This window comes from Macrotis lagotis, chromosome 4 (assembly GCF_037893015.1).
Source record: "Macrotis lagotis isolate mMagLag1 chromosome 4, bilby.v1.9.chrom.fasta, whole genome shotgun sequence".
Lineage (NCBI taxonomy): Eukaryota > Metazoa > Chordata > Mammalia > Peramelemorphia > Peramelidae > Macrotis > Macrotis lagotis.
This window is the reverse complement of record NC_133661.1, coordinates 210948344-210968695: the sequence shown is the minus strand read 5'-3', so window position 1 is coordinate 210968695 and position 20352 is coordinate 210948344. Positions and strand designations below refer to the sequence as shown.

Sequence of the window (20352 nt, the reverse complement as noted above, 5' to 3'; positions counted from 1 at the left end):
AAGTGGCTTGCCCAAGGCCACACAGCTAGGTAATTATTAAGTGTCTGAGACCGGATTTGAACCCAGGTACTCCTGACTCCAGGGCCGGTGCTTTATCCACTGCGCCACCTAGCCGCCCCTAATATAAAATTTTGATAAGAATTATCTACATACCACTATGGGAATCCATTAGAGAATTATTAGTAGAAAACTGGCCAATTTTAGCAAATAACATGTCACAGACGACCAGACTTTTGCCTTCACACAACTGACTGAAAGATGTTAAATCTCACTAGACATTTTGTTTAGTGATCATAAAAGACATTTGATTTAAAAGAATAAAATGTTGTCTTGAAATCTCCCTTTCATAAATACATTACATTATTCAACATTCTTTAAGAAGATATAAGTGGGGCGGCTAGGTGGCGCAGTGGATAAAGCACCGGTTAACCCCGTTTGCCTTGCAAAAAAAACCTAAAAAAAAAAAGATATACCAGAGACCCTGTTCAAAGATCTACTGATCAAGAGAAGGTAGGATGTGTTCAACAATGGTATTTGCTAATTTTGTGGAGGAGAATCCACAGAAAGTCCAAGGAGAGATTCCCTATGTTTGATACAGTTTCTTCAGATCCTCCAGATTGTGGGTGACATCATGCTGGTTGCATCAAACCTTGGAACATTCAGAATCTCCTAAATAAGATCTATAATCATTTTTAAAAATTTGATCTAACCTCCCCTTTATAATTTTTAGACCAATTCGACATTCATTTGAGTTAAGCTGTCCTTTAAAAAAGAAAATACAAATAACTTTTGGATGAAGGCCCTCTGTACAATTAAACCTTCAGAGTAAACATTTTTAATTAGTTTTCAGGTTGGAGGTGTGGTCCCAGTGGAATAACAGTGACACTGAATGAGTCGGAGAAAAAGGACTGACAAAGAGTGAGTCAGGCAAAGAAACATAAGAGTACTAGGTGTGAGTTAGGAGTCTGAGCTAGAGAGAGTAAGAAGTGAGAGGCTGGATAAAAGGATGTAAGGGGATGTCAGAGACAAATTTTTGTTTCTAAAAATTCTCTTTAAGCTTTGCTCTATATTCAGGAAGAGGATAAGGAGTCCTAAGTAGGTAAGACCTAGTTATTGTACAATTTAACTATCAAAAAAAGATTTACTTTACAATATTCTGGAATGATTACCCAGTCTACTTAAAAAAATTCCACTGGGGCAGCTTAATGGGGTAGTGGATAGAGCACCAGCCCTGGAGTCAGAGTACCTGAGTTCAAATTTGGCCTCAGACACTTAATAATCGCCTAGCTGTGTGACCTTGGGCAAGTCACTTAACCCCACTGCCTCAAATTTAAAAAAAAAAAGATAAAAAAATCTTATTTATAAAAATTCCAGTATAGTCTCTACATCATAAAGAAGCCCCTGCCATTTTGGGAAGGGCATAATAGTTACAAAAATTCTTTACTAGATTGAGATAAACTCTTATTTTCCAGCAATTCTACCCAGTGATACTATTTCTGATGTCTGGAGTCACAAAAATCTAAACACTCTTACACATGATGGTCCTGTTAAATATTTTAGATGGAATAGAGTCAGACCTGGAAGGGAATTTGCAAAATAACTAACTAAACTGCTTCCTTTTATTAATGTGGAAATTGAGGCTCAGATAGGTGACTCAAAGTCAGGAAGAGCCGGTGAATTTTGGCATGGCAACACAACCTCTTCAGGCATCATCTCACCTAAATCTCCCCCTTTCCAGGATAAATATACTCACTTCCTCCAAATATTCCTTACCTAAAATTATTTTTAAAAAGACCATACATCCATCTGCTTTCTCCTGTTGTCTGGCTGTTCCCGGAGGGAAGGCTGCTAGAGGTCAGAAGAGCAATCTGTGTCTTTAAGTAAAGGCAATTTCCATTTCTTTTACTTAGCCCCATTTCCCAAAAAGGATGGAAAAAGCAACCTTCCCTTTGACCTCAGGACTTCCATCTCCTGCTGCACAGCTCCCTATCTAATCCTCAGTCTTCAGAGGGGAAGCAAAAAAGTCAGTTTTGACCTTCTATCTGACCATCTGCCTTCTATCTAGTGCCCCATTTTTCTCCAGTTCAATCTCCATAGTCCTCTGAGAAAAGGCACTTTCTACCAAATGATGAATATTCTTATACTATATACATTCCAGAGATCCTGAACCCCACTAGGTCATCATCTAAAACCCATTCCCTATTCTCCACTACTCAATTCCTTATTCCTATCTCCCTCAAGTCTCTTAACCTAGCAAAGTTCTAGCCAAACACCATATTCTCCTTCTACTGTGACCTCTGAAATGCCTGTTCTATTATCAGCAAACTTGCCTTCATCCAAAATTTTTCTTCTCCTATTCCCTCCATCTTATTTATCTTCTACCTATTGCTGAAACCTGGCTCCCCTTTGCTGGTTATCCTTTCAGGTACTGACTTCACCTTCCTTCATTTTTTTAGGCTTAATGGTCGAGACAGGGGAGTTGAAATAATCCTTCCAGTGCTGCTCCCAGTTCCCCCCCGTTATTTACATCAACTCAATAACCTCTTCTCCTTTGACATTCATACAACTCATACCTACAACCCAATCAAAATCTTGGTAGTTGTTACCTAGGGATGCCAGGTCACTCCATTTCCTGCCTCATTTAAGTTCAGAATGTGATTGTTTTCTCTTCTCTCCAACTCCTGCTCTCATATTTGGAGTTTCAACATACATGTTCATTCTCCCTTAAACATGCTAGCCACTCAATTCAACTTACTTTGCATCCCTTCTACTGCACTTCATTTCAGTCACAAAGACTGTCATACTCTAAATCTTGACATCATTTACAAATGTACCTTAATGTATTTCTGCATTTCCTTATCTAACCCTGAACTTCAAACTCTTAACCCCTTAGTTCCTTCCTGGACCATTATCTCTCCTACATTAATCACTTTCCTTTTCCTCTTTCCTCACTCTCCTTCAACTTTACTTAGCTCTCCCCTTAAGTTCCTGGATCTTTATCTTATTTCTAATTATGCACTTTCAAGCCACAGCCTAGGATCACTACTGCCATCTATAATTTCATTCCTCCATATGCATTGCTTAAACAAAGGTGGAGAAAATTACAAAGTTATTTTGATTGAAACCACTATAAATTTATCTTGTAAAACCTCAACTGGGCCCTCATTGCTGCCAGGCAATCCTTCCATATTTGCTTTATCAACTTACTATTCTACTCTCCAATGTAACTCTTCCTTATCTTTTCACCTCTCCTCAAACCTCCCATGGCTTCTATTTCTTTCACCCTCTCATCTAACACTCTCTCATATTTAAAAAAAAAAAAAAATTGAGGTCATTCACTAGGAGCTCCCTCTTTTCCCCTTTTCCTTCTATCACTATCTCTTCCTTCATCCCATAGATGATGCAGTCTCCTTACTTTTTTTTTAGTTCTTTTTTTGCAAGGCAATGGGGTTAAGTGGCCTGCCCAAGGCCACGCAGCTAGGTAATTATTAAGTGTCTGAGGCCTGATTTGAACTCAGGGACTCCTGACTCCAGGGCCGGTGCTCTATCCACTTCGCCACCTAGAGGCTCCTCTCCTTACTTCTTAAAGCATTAAAGTAATCCCATCTCCTCCAATGGACTGCCTCTTCTGTCACTTATCATTTATTTTAAATCTCTTCAGGTTCCTTTCTTAAATGCCTACAAATATGCCCATGTCCCCCCCACCCTTTTTTTGTTTGTTTTTGCAAGGCAACAGGATTAAGTGACTTGCCCAATTTCACACAGCTAGGTAATTATTAAGTGTCTGACTCTAGGATCAGTGCTCTACCCACTGTACCACCTAGCTGTTTCTCTCCCCTATTCTTAAAAAACAACAAACTCACTAGATCAAAACATTCACTATCTATCATCCCTGCTACTGTAATTCTAAAATCTCTTCTGTCCTCTGTGTAAACTTAATAGACCATCTACAATAGGTGCCTCCACTTTTTCTATTCCTCTCATTTTCTTCTTATTACTTACAATCTGGCTTCCAACTTCACCATTCCTCTAAAACTGCTCTCTACAAAGTTACCAATACTTCAATTGCCAAATCCAATGGCCTTTTTATCAATTCTCATTCTCCTCATCTCTCTGCAGCTTCTGACCCTGCTGACTATTCCCTTCTCATTATCTCTTCTCTAAATTTTCAGGATACCACTATCTTCTGGTTCTCCCACCTACATGACCATTCATTCAAGATTCCTTTGCTTGATCTATCCAGGTCATGCCTCTAACTAGGTATCCCATAGGGTTCTATCCTGCACCCTGTTCTCTTCTTCCTCTATACTACTTCACTTGGTGATCTCGACAACTTCTATGGTTTAATTACCATTTCTCAATGCTGATGATTCTCAAATCCTACCTAGTGGGGGTCTGTCTACTTCAAGCTTCTCCCTGGTCCTATCCATCCTCCATTCAGTTACCAGAGTGATTTTCCTAAAGCACAGGTCCAACCATGTCATACCCAATGGCTCCCTATATAGCCTCTAGGATCAAATAAAAATTCTTTATTTGGTATTTGAAAAAATTTATAACCTAGATCTGTCCTACCTTTCCAATCTTCCTATATCTTACTCCCTCTGCCACTTACTGTTTGATTCAGTAACACTTTTGCCTTCCTGCTGTTTGACAAACAAGACATTCCATCTCTCAGTTCTGGGCATCCTCTCTCTGGATTCCATCTTGCCTGGAATGCTTTCTTTTCTCATCTCTACCTTCTGAAGTCCTACCTAAAATCCCATCTTCTACAGTAAGCCTTTCTCAATCCCTTTTAATTCTAGTGCTTTACTTTTGTTATTATCTATTTATTCCTTACTGTTTGTTAATACTATTTGCTTGTCTTCTCTCTCTATTACACTTTGAGCTCTCTAAAGACCAGAGTCTTTTGCCTTTTTAGTACCATGCCTGGTACAGACTTAATAATATACTGACTGACATAACTTTCTTGTTTTCTTCAATGCAGCATGAGAGATCAAATTGTCATATCTAGAACCAACACATCCCCTGCAATGGTTTTACCAGCACAGAACAGAGTAGGACCATGAATTCCCTTGTTTCAAACACTACACTTCTATTAACATAGTTTAAGATACATCAACAACATTGGCACCTACATCAAACTGCTGACTCATATCAGACTCATGCTTTATTTATAAAGCACCCAAGTCCTTTTCATTTGGGCTGCTAAAAATCAAGTATTCCTTTGCACTGATTTAAAAACACATTTACCCCAGGGCAGCTAGATGGCATAGAGCACCAAATAGGCCCTAGAATCAGGGGGATCTGAGTTCAAATCAGACCTCAGACATTTAATAATAACTGTGGGACCTTATCAAATCACTATTGCCTTGCAAAAACCAAAAAAAAAAAATTAAAAAAAAATTAAAACATTTATTCCTATTTAGATTTGATCCCTCCTACAGTCAAGATCTTTTAAAATTGTGAGTCTGTTATCTAAATTATTAGTTATTTTTCTGAACTTTGTGTTGTGCCCAGAAATTTGCTAACCACAATTTTGGCAGCAGGAATTTGCTAACCATGACCTCCGTCTTCACTTAAGACATTAATAAAGGAAAGTACAGGCCCAGGAACAAAGCCTCTGGTGTTCACTGGAGTCCTTACTTCCATATTTATATCAATTCATTAATCAATGCATTTTAAGTATTTTCAACCAGATTTAAATTCACTTAATTGTACTATTATCCAATTCACATTTCTCCATATTGTCAACAAGGGAAACACTTCCTTTGAACTGGAAATGACTTCCACTATACTTGGTCCCCATGTCCACATATCTACATATAGGGAATTCATTCTACTACTGTTAGTTTTACAGTTCTGCAATTATGAGACAGATATATTTGGGGGATTTATCAGGAAAAGCTAACTATCATTTGTAAAACTGTTTCTGGGGGAAAAGGTGTTCCAAGTTTCAAACAATCATTTTAGAGAAACACAACCCATTCATAAGCTACAGACTGCCTGTTTTTATTCCAACTATGCAGGTACAACTAAAATCATTTTTGGAACTGTTTTCAAGACCTGTATCATTCTGAAGCATATCCCTAATATTGGTAAATCTTTCTCTTTGGAGATTGGCTTTGACATTTAGAAACAGTCAAAAGTAAAATGAAGCTAAGTATAATAAATAACGTACATTATTAAGCTTAATCATAACCATTTTGGATCAAAAACTATTTTAAAGAAAATAAACTATGAGTGAAGACACTGTTTTTGGTGAAAAAAACAATTACCCTACTGGTTCAACAATGACTTACTGACCATTTGATCTATAATTAGCATTTTTCCTATTTTTCTCAAAATCATTTCTACTAAGTCGTTTTTATATGACTTGTTAACCCTCCCTCTACTCTTTGCAAAAAAAAATTTCTCAAATGTCTATGTAACAAGCTTGATTGACTTTCTGAGAGAAAGTCTGTCCAAATATATTGTTGTCAAAATAAGGACTCAACAGTAATGATTTTAGCATGCTTACTTTCCTTGGTCTTCAAAATATTGATGTTTTCTATGCAAACCTTGAGGCTTTGTTTCTGGTTTATACTGAAGATGAAATCACTTGTTTTATCACTGGTTATTTTTCTTTAAAACATAATTTCATTCAGCTTCCCATGTGCTACAGTAGAAAGGAGGTAAGAGGTTCAAATGCTGCTTTGGTTACTTATTATATATGTGACTTTGAGCAAGTCACTTAATCTCTCTAGGATTTAGTTTTGTCTTCTGTAAAATGATGTTTGACTAGATTGGCCCTTAAGGTCTTTTCTGGCTCTAAATCCTATCAAATATCACAAGTCTTTCTATTCATTTCAATGTTAAAATGCTCTTTCTGAATGTTTCCTTAAATTGAATTGTTAAAGATCCCACTGTTATTCACAGTCCCCAAGATGAAGTTAAAGATAGAAAAAAGGACAATTACTCTCCAAAATATTTATAGCAGTACATGCTGGACTACTTGGAATAAATTCCTACAGATGCCAAAATGATTGGAAAATGACTAAATAGGGGCGGCTAGGTGGCGCAGTGGATAGAGCACTGGCCAGAGCACTGGCCCTGTAGTCAGGAGTACCTGAGTTCAAATTTGACTTCACACACTTAATAATTACCTAGCTGTGTGGCCTTGGGCAAGCCACTTAACCCCATTTGCCTTGCAAAAATCTAAAAAAAAAAAAATGACACTTGGAAAATGACTAAATAAATTGGAGCAAATGAATGGAATATTATTAAGCCATAAGACATGATGAATACAGAGAAGCATAAATAAAGCATATAAATTGATGCCAAGTGAAGTAAGCAAAACCAGGAAGGCAATATAAAAAATGCTAAATGAAAACTTAATATGGTACAATCATAATTGTCTAAAGTTTGGTCCTATATAGACATGCACCACCTTTCTTTGCTGGGATAGGGAACTATGTAGGCAGAACACTGTTTGATTCAGTTGAGATATTGGTAGTTTTTCCAAAATGCTCTCTTCTTCCCCACTGTCTATTTTTTGCTATAGGGGATGGGGATGATTTTCTAGATAGGGAAGGGATGAGATAGATTTGAAAATGTAGTAATAGGGGCAGCTAGGTGGCACAGTGGATAAAGCACCGGCCCTGAAGTCAGGAGTACCTGAGTTCAAATCTGGCCTCAGACACTTAATAATTACTTAGCTGTGTGGCCTTGGGCAAGCCACTTAACCCCATTGCCTTGCAAAAAAAAAAAACACCTAAAAAAAGAAAAGAAAATGATGGTAATATACAACAAAAAATATCAGTCAAAAAAGTTAGCTCTAGGGGCAGTTAGGTGGCACAGTGGATAGAGCATCAGCCCCGGAGTCAGGAAGATCTGAGTTCAAATCCAGCCTCAGACACCTATCAATTACCTAGCTGTGACTTAATCCCATTGTTTTGCCAAAAAAAGTGAGCTTTGCTGACATACTCACAGGTATTTACCTGATAAAACTATACTTCTGACTTTTTCAACATTTTTACTGTTTCATCAATGACTTAGTGGACATTTTAATATTTATAATTAGCATTTTTCCTATTTTCTCAAGATCGTTTCTACTAAGTCCTTTTTATATGAGCTGTTAATAGTTATTTCAAAAAATATATAGTTATTTCTCATTATAGTTGTCATTATTACTTCATAACCACAAATCAGGTTTAAGTATTAGCTCAGATTAGTTTCAGGGAACACTACTGCAGAATTGACTCCCATTGTCTAATGGTGGCATCCTTTAAGTTCCTGACAGAAAATACTAGGTAAGTGACAAAGCATATGCTACATTCCTACTACACTATGGGAGCATATGATAATCTTACAACTGCAAAACACCTGCAGTATGACTGGGGTTAACTGCAGACAAAACATGCCAAAATTCTATATAAATTATAATTCAAAATAAAAAATACTTAGATAACTACTAGGTTCAAGATGAAGAGTCAAAAAAAGTTTAATTGACAAGAGTCTCACAGTTCAGGAAGACTCTAAGTTCCACCAGTGACAGATAAGGCAATATGGCCCTGAACGAGTCATTTAACTTCTTTATGTCCAAAATAACCATCTAAAACTAGAGGGAATGTGGATTGGCAAATGAAGATCCTGACTAAGAGGCCCTTATACAAATGAAATCATTTGTCTAGTCTTAAAAAAAAAAACAAAACCTTGCAAGGCACAATTTCTCAGCCTTCTCAATGCTGATGATGTTTCTTTTAATTCCCACATGAGTTATTTATCAACATATTATACCTTAGTCCTCATCATCTCAAAAAACTAAATTATTTTCAAGACTAAACTTTGATTTAAGGCCCATTTTTGACTAAATCACCCAATTTTCTGTCTCTAATTGTCATTTAATCTGCTGTCTACTTTCATTATAATTTAAAACTTTTCAACTTTTCTCTTTAGATCACCCTCCCAAAACAGAAATGACTTGCCTCCTATATTCTTATCCTTTACCCATAAAACTTTAAAAATCTATAAGCCACCATCCTAGAATCTATCCTTCTTTCCTTATTTTCTTCTTCTACCAGCTTATTCTCAACCTCTAATAAATGTGATTTCAATTTAATTCAACAAGTATTTATTTAGTACTTTTTATGTAAAAGAGCCCCATGCTAAATGCTAGATATAAAAAAAATGAATAAAAACTGCTATCTTTTTCAAATTCTAAATTGTTGAACATCCTCAGAAAAGGAAATTAAATCTAATTGATTTCATCCACATAAATTTATGAGCCTTAATTCAGTTGAGTTCTCAGAGCTGTTCAGCAATACTATTCTACTCTAATAGGCACACTCATTCCATGAAGTAACTGTTCAAGCAGCAAAGGAACTCCATATTTTTAAGATATATGACTTAGCTATCTACTTACTTATTCTATGTGAAATCTAGTGTACACCAGAGTAGATAAAATGTATAAAGTACAAGATTTAAAATAATCAAAAACAAGGACTTTGCAGCATGCTGTAACCCAGACATCTCAAAATAGTTCCTTGTCTTCCAAGTCTTTTATCCTTTTGTCTAACTGAGTAAATAATTAGAATAACAAATCTTTGAGAAGGTGGTGAATGAATTAAAGATATAAAGTAAAAAAATTAAATAAAATTTGAGTTTGAGCTCATTTGCTCTAATCATTGGTACAAACACCTTTGAGGAAAAAACATGCCAACTTAGACCCCAAATAACTCACTCTACCCCAGTCAAGCACCTAATAAAAATGTTAGCATTGTTAAATGATATTTATCTGTACCTTTTTTCAAGCTATTTCTAGTTCCAATGACACTTAAGAATATTAATCTGGGAATTAGTTGAATAAGAGAAGAAAGAATGTTGTTGACTGTGGAAGGAAAAAGAAAAAAACTGCAGGGGGCCAGCTACAAAGGATAAGTTTTCTTCCCCAAAAAAGAGCAGACTAGTGACAGACTACTCAAAGATAGCCCTCTACTGCATATCAACCAGAATAAGTTTTTCACTTGTAAATGAGTTATTCAAAAGATTTAGATAAACAAAGTAGGTTTTAGAACCTCCACAAAGAGAACTAGGCTGATGGTTCAATCAGCTTTGGAATAAAAAACAGCAAGATACTTTTTCCAATTTGAAAGCCTACCCAAAAGGATGTCAGCACACACACCTTAGATTTTAGATAAAATAATTTAGATATCCAGAATCTAGATTTGAAAAGCACCTTTCTAATCTATATGGTTACTTTGGGAATTTACAGTAAGATTTAATGTATTATTTGGAAGGAAATTATAGAATTCCAATACTTAAAGCACCAAGATATAGAATAAGGTTTTGCTTGCTTTTTAAAGAACAGTAGTGGGAAGATAATGTACCAAGATCTATTTCTATAGCCAGCTTCAAAAGATTGGACTAATACTAATACATCAGAGCTAATCAGAATACCAATATTAATTAGATCAGAACTGATTCTCAAAAGAAATGAATTGAGTCTTTCATCTTGACCCTCAGTTTCCAGTTTCCTAATTTAAATGCTATTCCCAAATATTTCCCACACTTCAAAAATATAATTAGATTGAGACAATATATCCAACCATATCTATGTGATTCCTATAAATAGTTCTGCTTTAATAAATAAGCATTTCTGGTCTTCATTAATAAATTTAGTCATTAGGCAAGATTTCCATCTTAAGAAATTGCAAAAGAAAACTGGAAAGTTGCACAGAAAAAAATGTTATTGCGTGCTATATTATTAGAAAAAGGCCTTGGTGGGAAAATGTAGGTTTCCCTGTTACTATTCTGTGCAATTCTTCATGATTCCATAGAAATGGAATGGGCCTATAAGGTCCCTTCAATCTTTTCATTTTTACAGATAAACTAGATCAAAGAAGTTAAATGACAAGTTGAATCATAAACTTGTGATTCAACTTCAAATTCACTCTCAATCCAGAAAACTCTTTAAGTTTCCCTTAAAATACCTTTAAGAAGGGACTGGGTCTCACAGAAACTTTTTATCTGCTAGAGAACTAGTCTAGTAATTGGTAGTTTACATGCCTAATAAACATTATATTTTGTTATATTGTATACCTGGAACAGTGTTATTGGGTACATGAACTTATAGGATGGATACTCATAGTTGCAAAGGCTAAAATCAAGAAAACTTAACTAGAGAAGGAAAAGTGCTTACCTTAATAAAAGAGGGCTTCTTAAAAAAGGTCTTGGCTCTAGATATCTATATCTATATATGCACCTAAAATATTTCAAATGATTGCATGAATTCTAAGCTAAAATAGGCCAAGGCAAAAGTATCTTCCCCCCCTCCCAATTACATATTAAGACAATCAAAACTACAAAGTAACATATTTCCTTCCAGCATTTGTCATTTCTGGTAGGTTGTGAGGTGATATCAATGAATTGTTTTAATTTCCATCATTCTAATCAGTAATGATTTAATGTTTTTCATGCGACTATGGAGAGCTTTAATTTTGTCTTCTGAAAACTACCTGTTCATATCTTTTGATCATTTATTTTTTAGAGAATGGCTCTTATATTGGTAAGTATGACTCAGTTTCCTACATTTTTAAGAAATGAGGCTTTTATCAGAAAAACATGTTATAAAATGTTTTGATATTACCTCATTGTCTATGATACCTTTACACAAAATATTTCCTTGCTTATCTCTTTTAATTAGACTTTTGCTGAGTTTGACATCATGGCTACTACCAATGCCTTTTTTACTTCAGTTGTGTTCTTCAGTTTTGAGTATGCCTCATAAACAATATATTATTGGATTCTGGCTTCTAATCCATTCTGCTTTCTGCTTCTGTTTAATGGATGAATTCATATATTACGATGGTTAACTGCGCATTCCCCTTCAATCTATTTATTTTAGGGCAGCTAGATGGCACAGTGAATAGAGCACTGACCTTGAAGTCAGGAGGATGAGAGTTCGAATTCAGACTCAGTCATTTACTAGCTGTGTGATCTTAGGCAAGTCACTTAACCATGATTGTCTTACATCCAGAGCCATCTCCAGTCGTCCTGATTCTCTCTGGTCACTGGACCCAGATGACTCTGGAGGAGAAGGTGAGGCTGGTGACTTGGCACAGGACCCCCTCACTCAAATCAACTCATGTGTTTACCATGATATCACCTCCCTGACTGTCATGATCTTCTTCAAGAATGGACAACTAAAAAAAAAAAGAATGAAGGACAAACATCGTTTTTTTTTATCATTCTCTTTTTTACCCTGTTCATCCTCAAAAGCCTATTTTGCTTCTGACTGTTGCCTTCATTATCCTCACTTTTGATGATCAACCTTGATGGACTCGCTCATTACAACAGTGCACCAATCAAGCACAATTTGGGGCTGTCTGCAATGGAGAATACTATCTGTATCCAGAGAAACAACTGTGGAGTTTGAACAAAGACCAAGGACTATTACCTTTAATTTAGGAAAAAACTGATATCTTGTCTGATCTTGCTATCTCTTATACTTTATGCTTCTTCCTTAAGGATATGATTTCTCTCTCATCACATTCAATTTGGATCAATGTATACCATGGAAACAATGTAAAGACTGACAAATTGCCTTCTGTGGGGGGTGGGAAGATCAGGAGAAAACTCAAAATAAATAAAACCTTTAATAAAAAAGGAAAAAAGTTAATGGAAAAAAACCCCTCACTTTTATCACCTTTTCCCCTTTAACTCCCACTTTCCTGATAAGATTTCTATACCCACTTGAGTATGAGTGCCTGTGTGTGTGTGCACGCGTGCGAGCAATTTTCCCTCTTTGAACAAGATCCCTCTATTTTACTAAATGTCCATTTTCCCCCCCAAAAGAATTATTATATTCACTTTGCGGGGTAGATTGTTCTTGGTTGTACTCCCACTCCTTTTACCATCCAGAATAGCATAATCCAACCCTCTCTGCTCCTCAAAAGTGGATGATACCAAACCTTTTGTGATTTTCACCCTGGTTCCACAATATATAAATATCCTTATTCTCCTTGCACTTTCTCCTTAACTGGAGCTCTGGAATTTGCTTATAACATTCCTAGAAGTTTTCATTTTGGAATCTCTTTTAATTGATCTTGTTGATTCTTTCCATTTCTATTTTATTCCCAGGATTTAAAGGTATAAGGACAGTTTTCCTAATTTCTTAAAATACAATGCTTAGGCTCCTTCCTTGATCAAGGTTTTGAGACAGTCCAATTATTATTATTTTTTTTTTCCAAGGCAAATGGAGTTAAGTGGCTTGCCCAGGACCACACAGCTAGGTAATTATTAAATGCCTTGAGACCGCATTTGAACCCAGGTACTCCTGACTCCAGGGCCAGTGCTTTATCCACTGTGCCACCTAGCTGCCCCAGTCCAATTATTTTTAAATTACCTCTCCATCTATCATCCAGGTCAGTTATTTTTCTGTTGAGATAACGCATTTTCTTATAGTTTTTCATTTTTTTTGACCTTTAAAAATATTATTTCATAGGGGCAACTAGGTGGTGAAGTGAATAGAGCACTCGCCCTGGAGTCAAGAGGTCCTGAGTTCAAATCTAAAATCAGATACTTACTAATTACCTAGCTGTGGGACCTTGGGCAAGTCACTTGACCCCATTGACTTGCCAAAAAAAACCTAAAAAATATTTTCTTGATATCTCTTGGAGTCCTGAATCCCTTAGCATCAATTCTTATTTTTAAGGGATTATCTTTTTCAATACTTCTGTACCTTTTTTCTATTTGGTCAATTCTAGGTTATTTTCTGCAGCAAATTTTTGTATCTCCTTTCCCATTTGGTCTGTTTTGCTAAGAAGGTGTTTTCTTCAGTGAATTCTTGTGCCTCTCTTTCCATTTGGCCAATTCTGTTGGTTAAAAGTTAATTTCTTTAATGGGGGGGTTGGAATTTCTTTTACTTCTCATTTCTTTACCCAATTATTCCTCTAGCACTCTTATCTCTTTAACTAAGGAATCTAATCTAAGGAATTTTCTTGTAGCTGTTTTCATGCTGTTGTATTCTGACTTTGTGTCTTAGTCTTCCTTGCCACTATAGTAGCTTTGTATGGTAAAATTCTTTTGGTATTTTTAAATTTTCCAGTTTAATTTTTTGATGCTTATCTTTTATGTTAAAGTTGGGCTTTCCTCACTTGAAGCACCATCCCAAGCTTCAGGCTTTTCTGCACAGTTATTTTCAAAGGTAGTTTTGAATGTCTGCAAGTTTCTGGTGCTTCTAAGAAAGCAAGTCACTGCTCTTCTGGTCTGCATTCCAGTCTTGACTCACGAAGGGGTCCTACTTCCTCGCAGTCACAAATGTTAGTGCATCTCTCCGACTTCAAATGGTGACCAAAGGGGGTGCTAGGTGGCATAGTGGATAAAGCAACGGCCTTGGAGTCAGGAGTACCTGGGTTCAAATCCAGTCTCAGACACTTAATAATTACCTAGCTGTGTGGCCTTGGGCAAGCCACTTGACCCCATTTGCCTTGCAAAAACCTAAAAAAAAAAATAAATTGTGACCAGAGCCCCTACTCCCTTGGGAATGAACACAAGTGCTCCTCTGAGCACCAGTGTCACCACCAGTGTCAACAAAGTACAGTGTCAACTGTAATCTCTTTCAGTTTATCAGGGCTGAGAGATCCTGAAGTTGCTGCTAATATCTCAGTCTTTAATGCCCACATCTAGTGTTGCAAGAGCACATTTGTGTGTGTGTGTGTGTGTGTGTGTGTGTGTGTGTGTGTGTATTTTCCAGGCTTGCCCCACCACTTATCACTCAGTGTCACAGACTTCACTGTGGGTAAAAAAAAATGTCTCGCCTGACAGTTGATTCTGCCACTCCAGAATTCAATTTGAGGCACTAATTAAACTATGGAGATAACCATTCCATATTTAATAATCAAAGAATTAGGAATGTTAACGGGCACAATTTTATTACAAAAAAATCCCATTCTATCTCTTTGCTTTGTGGATACAAAAAAACCCAACCCATCAAAAATGCACTAAGTCAACCAACGCAACAAGGTCCTTCAAATCTTATTTACAGACCAGGAAACTGAAACAAAAAGAGGTAAAGATGTTGGAAATTAAAAAGTAGTTGCACTTTTAAAAAAAACAATAGCTTTATTGAGAAAAGAAATCTGAGAAGCATTTTATTCAGTAATAATAGCACTTTATTTGAATCTTCAGGGAAGTATAAGCATATTCAAGGCTTTAAATATTTAGAAATAACCCTCAGAAGCTTTCCTTCTCTCAGCATCATATGGTAGATTCCAATGTCTTCAAAAGAGTAACAGCAATGGTTTTTGGTATATTAATATTATGTAAGTTTTTAAGCTACAGAAATTGTTGTACTGTTACTATTTTTAAGTATCATGAGTAATTTGGAATTAGCTTGAATCTTTAATTCAAGAGGATGGTTTAGAGCACAGATGTGTTACTCTGCTCCTATTGAAAATTCAGGTGGGATTTCATGCTCATAATTGTTTTTCCTATTTACAAGAGACTACCACAAAAATCTCTGCTTTAGGATTAGATACATATTTAGAAAATATTACTTCTAGAGTGTACAGCTGGAAGTCACAGAGAATAGGTTAATGGGCTTGGGAATCGAGAAGCCCTGATTTCAATCTGACTTCAGATTCTGTGTAACCTGGGCAAGTCACCTAAACCTATTTACCCTATTTTTCTCATCTGTAAAATGAGCTAAAGAAGGAAAAGGCTAACCACTGCAGTATCTTCTCCAAGAAAACCCCAAATGTGGTCACCAAGAGTCTAAAATGAATGAAAAATAAAAATAACTTTCTCAAAATATGATATAAGATCTTAGTCCTTGTGTCACTTTGTCTCTTAGGTTTCCTAAGCTATAAAATTAAGAGGGCTGTATTAAATATTCGCAGACCTAAAATTTACAGTGTTAGTGAAGTTACTGGACAAAAGTTTCAAGTAAAGGTAACTTATGGCTAATTTATGACTTGCATGTCACAATTTTTTAGAATAAATTTCATTCAAAAACAGTCAATTTCACATGCTTGGCCATAATCAAAACTTTTGTTTATTCAGCAAATAATAAAGTATCTATGTTTATATAAGTAAATGATTTGCAAAGCACTTTAGATATATTTTCATTTGATCTTCGAAACAACCTGTAAGGTAAATATTATAGGAATATCATTAAGAAATTGATACTTAGGAGAGAGGTTCATTGCCTATGGCAACACTGTCTCAGTGCCAGGTCTCTTAAAATTAAATTACCGATGTTTAGATACATACAACCAACAATACAAAAGGAAAACCTCCCACAGAAGATAATTATACCCTGGTTACCTTCATAGTTTAGAAAAACAACTCCTTCTAAATACTTGGATTGTAGAACACTTATCGTACCAGATGTAGCTAACAGACAAGTATGTTCGACTATTTTCTTCAAAGTTGTCAGTTATTTCAATTGTGCAATCTAATGGCCTATTCTTGATCTTCATCTTTCTTGACCTCCCTGCAGTATTTGGCACTGGTGATCATCTGATCCAGCATCCACTCTCTCCTCTAGGTTTTCATGACACCTTTCACTCCTGGCTATTTTCCTGTCTAAGCACTTCTCAATTTCCTTTGCTGATTCTGCATACTTGCCATATCTACTAATCATGGATCTCCAAGTCTGTTCTAGGACCTCTTCTCTTTTCCAATCATATTTATGTCACTTGATGATCTCATTGACCCCCTTTAGTTCAATTATCATTTTAATATTAATGATTCCCATATTTATATATCCAGCCTTAGTCTCTCTTCTGAGAATACAATATTATCAATTGTCTTCTGGACAGTTTAAACTGAATTAACTGAATACATCTCCAATTCAACAATACCTAAAACAGAATTTATCCTCTCCCTTCAGAAGTCCCCTATTATAAACTTCTCTACTACTACCAAGAGCACTGGTTAGTCTGTCAATAAACAATAATGATAAGTGTCTATTATATGCCAAGCACTGGGGAGGCAAAAAGAAAAGGCAGTACATTCCTTAAGGAGCTCATAATCTAAGAAATAAACAAATATGTATAACAAATAAACAATATGTATAAACAGGTTACTTACAGGAAAAAGTAAGAAGACACTAGAATAAAGAGGAGTTAATAAGTTTCTTGTAGTATCTGGGATTTTAGTTGGGAATAAAGGAAACCAGAGAAATCAGTGATGGGAGATAAGGAGGGAGAGCATTCCAAGTATTTTCCAAATTACTCAAATCTGTAATCCGAGTTTCTTCCTTCACTCTTCCTGCCTCATCAAATCCAATGTCAAATTTCTAGTTGTTCCTTGCATTCACAATATATTTCATATATTATTTACCTCTTTCCTCACATAGTTCAGATCCTAATGCCTCATGCTTAAAATACTGTAATAGCCTTCTAATTGGTCTCCTTGTCTCAAATATCTCCCTATACCAATAATTTCCAGTCACTTCCAATTACTCTAGGATCAAATATAAAGTTCTCTGTATATCACTGAGGACTTCACAACCAGGCCCCTTTCTTCCATCATGTACAGTCTTCTTACATTTTACTCCTCACCAGCTACATTGGTCTAATAACTATTCCTCACATAGATATTACATCTCCTGAATCCATGCTTTTTTTTTTGCAAGGCAAATGGGGTTAAGTGGCTTGCCCAAGGCCATAAAGCTAGGTAATTATTAAGTGTCTGAGGTTGGATTTGAACTCAGGTACTCCAAGGCCTGTTCTCTATCCACTGCACCACCTAGCTGCCCCCTGAATTCATGCTTTCTAATAGCTGCTCCCTCTGCTCCTCCCTTTCCCCCTTTCTGGAATGTTTTCCCTTCTCATCCTTATCTGTTAAGTTTCCTGGCTTTTTAGAAGCGTCAGCTCAAATCCCACCTTCAGCAGGAGGCCTTTCCTAGTCTCTTTCATTGCCACCTCTCTTGCTATTAGTAGCTTTCCCTCTGAGATTACTTTCTGGATTTTTTTGCATATATTCTGTCTATATCTAATTATTTACATGTCATCTCTCCCATCAGAATCTTTCCTTCCTTAAAGAAAGGAAAGATTTACCTTTTTGTTGTATTCCAAGACTTGGCATAGTTCCTGGTATACAGAAAATATATAATAAATGCTAGTTGATTAATTTCATATGTAGAAATACTGCAATACCTTATTTATATTTCAAATAAAAATTACTACAAAGGTTCAGACACTTATGAAATAATCTCATTAAACTACTTCCTAGTAGGATGTATTTTTTTAATATAGAAATAACTGTCACTTTAAGAGTCCTGACTTTTGGGAGTGGTGTAGTGGATAAAGCACTGGCCTTGGAGTCAGGAGTACCTGGGTTCAAATCTGTTCTCAAACACTTAATAATTACCTAGCTGTGTGGCCCTGGGCAAGCCATTTAACCCCATTTGCCTTGCAAAAAAAAAAACACCTAAAAAAAAAAGTCCTGACTTTTATAAAGTAGGGTAAACAGAAGTGGTCCATTTCTTTTGAAATGTTCAGTATTTAGAAAGTCTATGTAAACTATTCCAGGGGTTAAGAGATCAGACTGGGACTCAGAGGATCAATTTGAAAAGTCACTTTATCCAGGCCTTATTTTACTTATTTGCACTTTTTTTCTATATTTCCATACCTTGCCTGTTTATATGCTATAGTTTAAGTTCTTTAAGGGCAGGGTCTGTTACCTTTTATTATTACATCTCTAAGCTTCATGAGAAATACTTAAAAATATTTGATAACGAAAAGTCAGTGATAATCATATTCCCTACCTTAGAGATCCCCAGAATTTGGAGAAATGTATCTGGACCAGAATAAAATTCCTCTGTTCTTCTCTATATAAATATTTATGTTGATTTTAACACATTCAAGCTCAACATTTGGCTCCAACTCCAGTTTGGCCATGATTTATCATGACATCAACAAAAACGCTTGTAAAAATAAAAATAAGTAATTCCTATCAAAACAACCTCAAAGCTTGGGTTCTCAAAGAAAGCGTGAAGTAAATGCGATCACAATTACTAAGTAAGTTGCGATCACAATTACTAAGTAAGTTGCGATCACAGCCCAGCGGGGCTGCAGTGGGTAAGCCGGCTTGCCGGCCCCGGCCCCGATCCCGATCCCGATCCCGGCCCCGGCCCCGGCCCCGATCCCGGCCCCGGCCCCGGCCCCGGCCCCGATCCCGATCCCGATCCCGATCCCGATCCCGGCCCCGGCCCCGGCCCCGGCCCCGGCCCCGCAGCGGCGGTAAGGCGGGCGCGGCCGCTCACGGGTGTCGGCGGGGATGCCCGCAGCCTGGCGAGCCCGGGGGGCCCGGGGACAAGTCTGCGCCCCGCGCACGCCCAAGGGCTTGCTCCGGAGCGGGGCCGGAGTGAAGCGGGGCTCCGCCGCCCAGGACTCAGCGCTCTCGCTAGGTCGCCCCAGAAGCAGGCGGAGTAGTCGGCGGGGGCCCGGGGCGCAGCCCGCGGTCACGCCCAGGGCGGGCCGGGCCCGGCCGGCGGGGCGCAGGAGCCCGGGCCGGCTCGGAGCCCCGGGCGGCGCTACCTGTTGTGCCGGGCGCGGCGGGGCTCGCGGCACTCGCAGCCCCGGGGGGACGGGACGGCGGGCTCCCCCGCCCTGCCTGCCCCTCCCGGGAGCCTCCCCGCGCCCGCCCCGTCCCGGCACCTTACCAGCTCCGCGGGCAGCGGGGACGCAAGCCGCGTCGGGCTGAGCCACCGACTCGGGAGCCGAGGGCTGGAGCGGCCGGCCGGCGCGCGGAGGGTCCGGGCGGCGGAGGCGGCGCGGCGCGGGGCAGCCGGGAGTCCGCGAGCCGGAGGGAGCCCGGGCTGGCCACGGCGCAGGCCGCACTAGCCGGCCGCCGAGCCGCCGAGCGCCCACTCTGGCAGGCGTGACCGATCCATCGCCAGGAGATGGATGGGAGGCGGCGGCTCCCGCCCGAGCCAGCCTGGCGCTTTCCCAGTCTGCACAAGTTCTCTCTGTGCAGATTGCTTTTTTTTTTCCTGCCTCTAGCAGCCACATTTTTTCCAGTCTTTTCTATCGAAAATTTTTTTTGAAAGCAGAGGAGCCTAAAAAAAATTTTTAGGACTGGTTTTATTTTTTTTTCTATGTGGGCACATATTTAAATATTTTTGGCAATAACTTGAAAATGGCCTTTTGGGCCTTTATCCTAAGTCCTTTATCCCAGTTTATCTGCATGGCTTCTAGGCGGAGTTAGATTAGTTGGTGTTGGGAGACTCCCAACACTTCTCTGGAGCCTTCTAGGAAAATGGCTTTTTAGTAGTACTTTAGGGTCGTTTTCAATTAAGATGCTTTCACTGAAGCCCCTTCTCTCATTGGCAAGGAACTTCCTTGTCTCACACTTAAAAACCAGAGC

General features: G+C 38.0%; 1 protein-coding gene across 12 annotated transcripts in view; it reads right to left on the bottom strand.

The window, feature by feature from the left end:
- HEATR5A (HEAT repeat containing 5A) overlaps positions 1-19723 on the bottom strand; it is a 168258-nt gene extending 148535 nt beyond the window's left edge. For 10 of the 12 annotated variants that reach the window (XR_012478151.1, XR_012478150.1, XR_012478152.1 and 7 more), the window contains exon 1: positions 19649-19723. The gene's annotated coding sequence lies outside the window, so the exon portion shown is untranslated. Of the gene's footprint in view, positions 1-12433; positions 19065-19648 lie in introns of those variants that run through there. The other 2 variants (XM_074235358.1, XM_074235359.1) reach the window with 2 other exon arrangements.
- Positions 19724-20352: the final 629 nt, after the last annotated feature.